Genomic DNA, 8,375 nt, shown 5'->3' on the forward strand with positions numbered 1-8,375 from the left:
GGAGATATTCAATATTTTTGTTATCGTCATCATACACCATGAAAAAAACAATGTGGCACTCAGCCCCGACTCCATTGGTTCCTAGTAAAGATGTAAATCTTTAAAAAAAACACTCAAATATATTCTTTCATTTTAAAAAGGCTCAGTGATTTCCTTAAGAAGGCTGGGCACTGTATGTTTTAGCAAACATTACTAAAACAGGAGGAAACAGTGTATTTGTTGAGGACTATTTTCAGCTGTGGATTAATACACATTTGATTTAAAGAGTGTTTCTAGCAGCCGGAAGACGTATGAGTCAAAATAAACTACAATGGGACCAAGATTATCTTTTCCTTCAAAAATGGCCCACATTAAAGGTTTAATCGATTTTTACTGGGATTTTATATTTAGTTTTTATGATAAAGAGGGCAACTGTATCTACGCTCCAGAACCTCCATGGCCCCCAATAGCCCCAGGTACATTATGTGGCAGTTCATTTGTGGTAATCTTATCAAAATTTGTTTGGTTGAATGCTAAAGCACAATATAAATTTTAATGATAAAGGCCCTAAGGCAAAGGTGGCTCCTTCCTTAATTTGTATCTAATTTTAATACAATTATTATTTCAGTTTTTAAATAAATGTGTGCCACTAACTACCTGACACACTGCAAACTTGGGGCACATTAGTCATCGAGAATAGGATTATGTCTGGGGAAATGTATGTTAATATATGGTCATGTGCAGTCGGCACACATGGATCCAAAGAGAGTAGGGGGAAGCGGAGGATCAGTGGGGGCCCACAGCTCAGTTTTGCCCCAGGGCCCCTGAGCAGCTAGACCTGGTAGTGGTGAAAATGTGTTTTAGCTGCAAGAAGATACTTATAACCACAATTTACAGGAAGTTAGCAGCTAATTATGCACAAGAGTAGTTAGGTATTTAAAAGACAATAAATTGTAGCTGCAAATTGTATTACAAATACAAATACAATAGTGTTTGAAAATACTCCAAAAAGACCTCCCAATATTTGTTTCTGTATACAGTTTAAGTTATATTATTTGTTTTATGGTGTCACTTTCCTTCTATCAGCAGAGTGAAATTAATGTTCATACACAGGCTGTGAAGACTTTATTACCCCTGTTACATGGGAAACCCTTTTTTTCTTTGTTTTTACTGGTTTGTGTACCCACTTTGGGAATTTTAGTCAGCGGTGAGTTTGTGTGTGTGTGTGTGTGTGTGTTTTTTTTTTTTTTTTCTAGCACTTTGGGGCAGGAGCAAAGTTGAAAGCACTTTTCTTTAGTGCAATTTTATAACTTCTGAAATGACTTAAACTATGTTGTAAATGGATATATGTTAACTCAAGTGAACAATCGAATATCCAAGAAACAAGAACATTTGAATTGTTCTGGAAACTAATATCTCCATTGATGTCCTGGAGTAACAATGCTGCAGTCAAAAGAGCTTTCTGGAAAGATGCAAAGCTGAGCTGAGCTGGAGGATATTTTTACTCCACGGACAAACCTCCCACACCAAACCACAGACTGTGAAATGGGTTTGTGGGCAGGACTTTTACTTTTTTACTACGCAGAGGGAATACTTTAAAATGACTCTTTAGGGATGGGCGAGCACATGGCATTTACAAAACACAAGCACTAAAACCCACAGAGTCTAGAAATACATTTTGGATATGTGATTTGATTCCTGTCAAGCTGTTGTCGATAACTTTCTGACATTTTGCAAGTGTGTTATATTTAACTGTTGTATATGTACGAGTGTGTATATGAATGTGTGTATATGAATGAGTGTATATGTACGAGTGTGTGTGTAAGTTTACTTTGTTTTATCCAGACTCCGGCCTCTGTAGTTTACCTACAGTAACTTTTGAAGTATATTTTGTTTCACACAGAAGTATCGCAGTACTTCTCCTGTGTGAATATCATCTGTGAATTCTTGTTTATAGACTCCGGTTCTCTGTAGTTCAGCTACAGTCATTTTGAAGTATCTAATGGTGCATACATACAGTTTATAACTACATTCTGTATAAAACAGCGTACTATAAGGAAATGTTTGTGCAAAGATGCACAAAACAGGGATTAAAAAGTGCATTCATGTGTGTAAATGGGAAGATCAGTGTCCATGTGAGAGTTGCTGCTATGGAACAACAGCCTGGTATACTTTCTGACTTTTGAAATGTCCATATTCTAAACTTTATATACTCTGCTTAATATATATATATGTTGTGTTGAATGTTTGTCATCAATCATTAAACAGAAAAAAATAGTAACTTGTTTTCTATTTGTGATTTTCTTTGATTAACTCTGGAGTGTAAAGAAAGAACAGGTGCTGTTTAATGATTGACCACGTCTGTGGAATATTTCACCTGAGTGGAAACTTACAGGATGTTTTAAAAGTTATTACGGTTGAGTAACTAACTAACTAAGGGACACTCCACTGACTTTACACAGAAAGATCAGTTTACTTTACGAGTACATGTAAACCGTTTCTAAAATGTTTTTTGGATTTCTCTCCAATCTGGCTTGAGTGTTAGTCAAGTCAGTAGTCATGTTTCCATCTAATTGTCAAGCGAATTTTAAGAGAACATTTAAAATGTAGTAAAAAAGAAAATGCGAATTAGAAGTGTTCCCATCCACTGGTTTAGAGCGAATAAACTAGACTATGCAAAGTGTAGTTTCGTCCCAAGTTGACGTTACGCATGGTTGTAGATTGCAAACCGGCTTGCTAAATCAAAGAGTTTAGAAGCTAAGTTCTCTGGCTAAATGGAGAGAGGTAGCGTTGTACAAGTTGGCCACCTGTGCAGACTACAGGTAGCCTAGAAATCTAGACGCACCCTAGCAGCAGCAAATGTAATTTGCAGCCAGGGTCGTCTAGCAACTCTCCGTTGGCTTGCGAGTTGGAAAAACCAAACTCTAGTCAGGCCAATCACATCGTGTATAGAGTCGGTGGGCGGGGCTTAACATAATGACGGCAGAGTTGCGACGGTTCCGCATGAATTCCCTGATACTTGAAAACAAAGAAGATGGCTGCTGCTGCTGGCGAACAGTGGTCTTTGGAATCGGCTTTGGCCGCGACTCTGGAAGACTTGGAGTTCAGCTTTTCTTTGAGAAAAGAACAAAGAACGGCACTGAAGTCATTCTTAAAAAAGGAAGATGTGTTTGGAGTTCTGCCGACCGGATACGGCAAAAGTTTAATCTATCAACTAGCGTTGCTCTGGTTGGTTGTAGCGCTATCCTATTATGTGCGGAGGGAATTTGAAAGACAACCGTTTATCCCGCCCCTCGGATTGAGCCCTGCCAATGGTGAGTTCCCAGACCAACATCTTGATGTGGGTCTGGCTTGTCAGGCTAGAATACAGGGTTGTCGCAGAGACATTTGGTGTCAGTGAGACAACCGTTCACCGCTGTGTATACGCGGTGTGCCGGGTTTACAATTCAAGCTGTTGAACCAATTCATCAATTTATCCGACGTGGCTGTGGCACAGGCTATAGCGCACTGCAACTCCACTACGCACCTTGTGCCACAAGTGTACAGCGCACTGGATGGGACTCGTATCCCGATCCTTCCCCCATCCGATGGATACCAGGACTATAGTCATGTGAGTTAGCCTACATTTTCGCTACGTCACAACTTATTCTTAATTTGAATGAAGATAAAACGGAGTGTATTATTTTCAGTACTTCAGGCACGCAAAATGGTCCAGCTTTGAGTTTGGGAGCTCTAGCATCCTACACTAGGTCAGCTGTCAAAAATTTGGGGGTTACTTTTGATTGCAGCATGAAATTTGACAAGCAGATCAGTGATGTTGTTAGAATGAGCTTTTTCCAGCTTCGTCTCCTGGCTAAAGTTAAGCCTTTCCTCAACAGGCACGATCTAGAAAAGGCAATTCATGCCTTTATTAGTTCTTGGTTGGATTATTGTAATGCTCTTTACGTTGGTCTGAATCAGACCTCCATCTCACGTCTTCAACTTGTGCAAAATGCAGCTGCTCGCTTTTTAACAAACACATCTAGACGTGCATATATCACTCCTGTTCTCTACACCCTTCATTGGCTCCCTGTGCGTTTTAGAATCGATTTTAAGATTTTATTGTTTGCTTTCAAGGCCTTAAATGGTCTGGCCCCGGAGTATTTGTCCGAAATTTTAACTTTGCGGGAGCACAACCGGTCATTGCGGTCTTCAAACCAGCGACTTTTAGAAGTGCCAAGGTCTAGATATAAACAGTGGGGTGATCAGGCTTTTGCAGTTGCTGCCCCGAGACTCTGGAACAAGTTACCCCCTGATATCCGCACTATTACAGATGTAGCTCTTTTTAGGTCCAAACTTAAAACGCATCTGTTTAGTCAGGCTTTTAATACGTAGCAGTGGTGTGACGATTTCGTTCTTCTGTTTCTCTGTAACTATTTCTGATTTTACATGTTCTTTCTTTATATTGTATGATATGTGTTTTTATTCTTGGTTTCGATGTTAAGCACTTTGGATACCTGCTGGTTGCTGTAAAGTGCTATATAAATAAAGTTTGATTGATTGATTGATTATTCGACAAAGCTGTTTCCATCTCCCATTTTGGCCCACGTTTTTCCGAATTTTGCCATTTCCATCAACATTTGCTAATGCGATACTTCAAAATGTGCATAAAAATACGTTGATGGAAACATGTCTAGTGTCACTCTTTATACTACATCCTCTGACAGTCTCATACAGACGCTAAAGGTGAAAATCCCTGTGAGTCTCATACAGACGCTAAAGGGGGTCTTGTGTGCCGGTATTGGATGCTGACCAAGTTGGCGTCTTTGACGAGTTGGGTGTGAGAACGGGTTGGCACGGTCATTATAAAACTGCAGCCAGCAACAACGAGTACGTGTAATAAGGTTTTAGAAAATGTTGTTTTTCTGACCTTCCCCATATTTAACATTGGACTACTTGTGTGTTGAACATGAGAAACACAGAAGCAAACTGTCTGGACTGCAGACGGTTACATAAGCCTTCAACACAGAGGCTTTCTTTCCTGAAGAGTGGTTGACGACAGCTACGCTGAGAGAAAGTGTGTGTGTGTGTGTGTGTGTGTGTGTGTGCGTGCAAGTGCATGAGGGCATCTATAGGAGTGTCTGATGATGACTGACACAAAGATTTACCACTGTTTCTCTTAAAGGAGCTTACATGTACATACAGGCCTGTCTTTCAGCACGTCAGAATGTAGTTTTAACACATTGGTTAACACATTTGAGTTGGTTCAGTTTTTTGTCTTCTTCAGTATAAAACTGCGATGTTGTGATGTAGTATCAGAGCAGTCCCATCATGTTATTCTAATTTTGTCCTCTAGTCCAATGAAAATAAAATTAGTAAGGCATATTTCAATGCCCAGTATGAACAGGAGGAACGATTACAGCAAGCAAAACCGGTTTCAATGTCCATGTGGGCACCTGAGATATGAATCTATCCTTTAGAGGTAACAGGGTGCATGCATGTTGTACAGAGAGTGTGTGGGGAGGGGGGGGATCAACAGCAAATCTTCGCCCTTGGGCCCCCGAGCAGATCAATCCGGCCATAATTTAGCTATGTTGTACATATGCAGTGGTGGAAGAAGTATTCAGAGAAGAAGTATTCAGACCCTTGACTTAAGTTACAGTAATAATACCACCCTGTAAGAATACTCTGTTACAAGTAAAAGTCCTGCATTGAAAATGTTACTAAAAAAACTATGTAAATAAAAGTATGTAAATATCATCAGGAAAATGTACTCAAAAGTACTCAATCTGGACGACAAGTGGAAGGTGGAAGAAAAAATCCTCCCATTACATTTCAAGGATCCAACCAGTTGTGTGTTTAATGGTCTAATCATCTCAGCTGGACATGTAGGCCGTTATATTGTTGGCTAGTTTACTTTGTAATAAAACATCAGATCTTATATATTACATGTGTTCTGTGTGCAGAGATCTTAATGTGTAAAGTAACTAGTAACTAAAGCTGTAACAGATGAATGTAGTGGAGTAAAAAGCACAATATTTCTCTCTGAAATGTAGCAGAGTAGAAGTAGAAAGTGGCATGAAAAGAAAAAGACTACAAGTAAAGTACAAGTAGCTCAAATTCGTACTTAAGTACAGTACTTGAGTAAATCTACTTAGTTACATTCTACCACTGTACATATGCAGTGTTTAGAGGGGCGACCGGGCAGGAAATGAGCACATACTTATGTCTGCTGCCTTGTAATTAGACCTGGACAAACAGACGCACCCTCTCAAAACACGCAAGTGCCACAAACGCACGACCACCTCATTTACAGACCTGGCAAACAGCGTTAATCTTCATACATTTTATTGTGATCATTTTTTTTCTGTCTGTCATGAGCCGAGACACAAAGCTCCGTGAGCTGGTTTCTTCTTTTGCTTGCAGGAAAAGAACAATAGTTTTGAATCTAGACACAGACAAACTAAATAAGAGCCACGGGCTGGACGCTTTACTACATATGACAAGGAAGTGCAGGAAAGACCCATGCAGCAGAATACAGAGTATATTTGTCCATCTATAGCCTCAACAGATAATAATTCTAAAAAAAATAATACATAAGGAAGACCTTCAGGCACACGGTTATCCATTTGTCCACAAAAAAAGAAGCTTTTTTTTTTTTACCACGTTACACTTCACAAATCAAGGCAAGCTGAATACTGTCCAAACTAACTCTTAGGTGCTCCTGATTCTGGAGGGGAGAAAAACATCTCGCGGGATAGAAAACAAATGAGGCGTATGTACACTCAGAATAGACAGAGAAGTGCCTGATGTTCTGATGGTATGTGTTGATTTAGTCTGGTCTGTGACATCATTACGATTATGTCACTCGTGTTTCTTGCCGAGAGCTTCGAGAAGGTCGACGAAAACAATTAAAAAAAACCCTGTTTCAGATAAATAAAGGTTTAGTCTTTGTTCTTTTATTTTCATTTCCATGGAGATACTACTTCATTTTAATAATTTTAGATTCCATCTTTTTTTTATGGTAAAATTATTGTATTTTGAAACTTATCAGTGGTATTTGAAATTTTTAGTGAGTTTATTTTGTTTGTTTTTCAGCTAAACTTGGGCAGATCGTTAATAAGACTTTTAGGCTTTTGGCCTCCCTTGCATGTTCTGTTATTATTAATATTGCTCTGTTAATGTTCCTTTTTTATTTGCTATTAAATAAATGAAATGAAAGGACACCACTTTCACATCTGTACGGTAAAAATGAAGCTATGGCCAGCAGCTGGTTAGCTTAGCTTAGCCAGGCTAGCTGTTTCCACCTGTTTCCAGTCTTTGTGCTAAGCTACGCTAACTGGTTGCAGGCTATAGCTCGACCTTCACGGTACAGACATGACAGTGGTGTCAATCTTCTCATGCACATCTCAGCCAGATAGTGAATGAGGTTATTTCCCAAAATGTCAAACATAACATTACACTGGATGGTAGGCTACTGTAATTGACAATTAATACATAAGTGCATTATGTTAAAAAGTCATTCTGACCTCAGGTTATGTTGTCTGTCTGTCAGCAGGATGACAGAAAAACTACGGGCCTGATTTTCATGAAACTTGGTGGAAGAGTTCATGATGCACTGTAAAAAAAAAAATCCTAATTTGACAGAAATTAACTCTAAATGTCACACAAGTTTACATTTGTTTTTTAATTGTGTACAAACACTACCGGTCGAAAGTTTGGGGCCACTTAGACATTTCCATTCCACTCCCTTACAGACAGAATACCAGCTGAGATCAGTTGCGTTGTTTTTTTAACCAGGGCAGCAGTTTTCAGATTACATTATGTGTTTACATAATTGCAAAAGGGTTCTCCAATGTTTTCTCAGTTAGCCTTTTAAAATATTATCAGATTAGTAAACACAATGTGCCTTTGGAACATTGGAATAATGGGCAATGTATATATTGCATTAAAGATCAGCCACCCACTCAGATCAGCTGGTATTCTGTCTATAATGGAGTGGAATGGAAATTTCGAAGCGACCCCAAACTTTTGACCGGTAGCGTAAGTCTGTAAAATGTATTTGAATTAGGATATTTCACTTCAATTTAACGTTTTTTTTGACCGATGTAACGTCACTCTATTGAAGGTGTTTGATCGTAATAATTAAAGAAAAAATCTATAAAATAACTGTTTTAATGCAAAACGTTGAATGAAAATGACTGAAAATGTACTGGTTTTGACATAAATTTGAATTAGGGTCTTTTACATTCATTCATTCATTTTTTTTACAATGTGGGCCAAGGAAGAACCAGTTACATTTTGGAGCCGATCTGAATAACTGAGCTGATACACGCATTATTTTTCACTTTCGTCAACATTGCGAGATAGGGCATTTGTGCTGCATTCATGTGGTGTCGGAATAATCGGAAAAATTA

The sequence above is a fragment of the Sander lucioperca genome, chromosome 20 (genome assembly GCF_008315115.2).
Source record: "Sander lucioperca isolate FBNREF2018 chromosome 20, SLUC_FBN_1.2, whole genome shotgun sequence".
NCBI lineage: Eukaryota > Metazoa > Chordata > Actinopteri > Perciformes > Percidae > Sander > Sander lucioperca.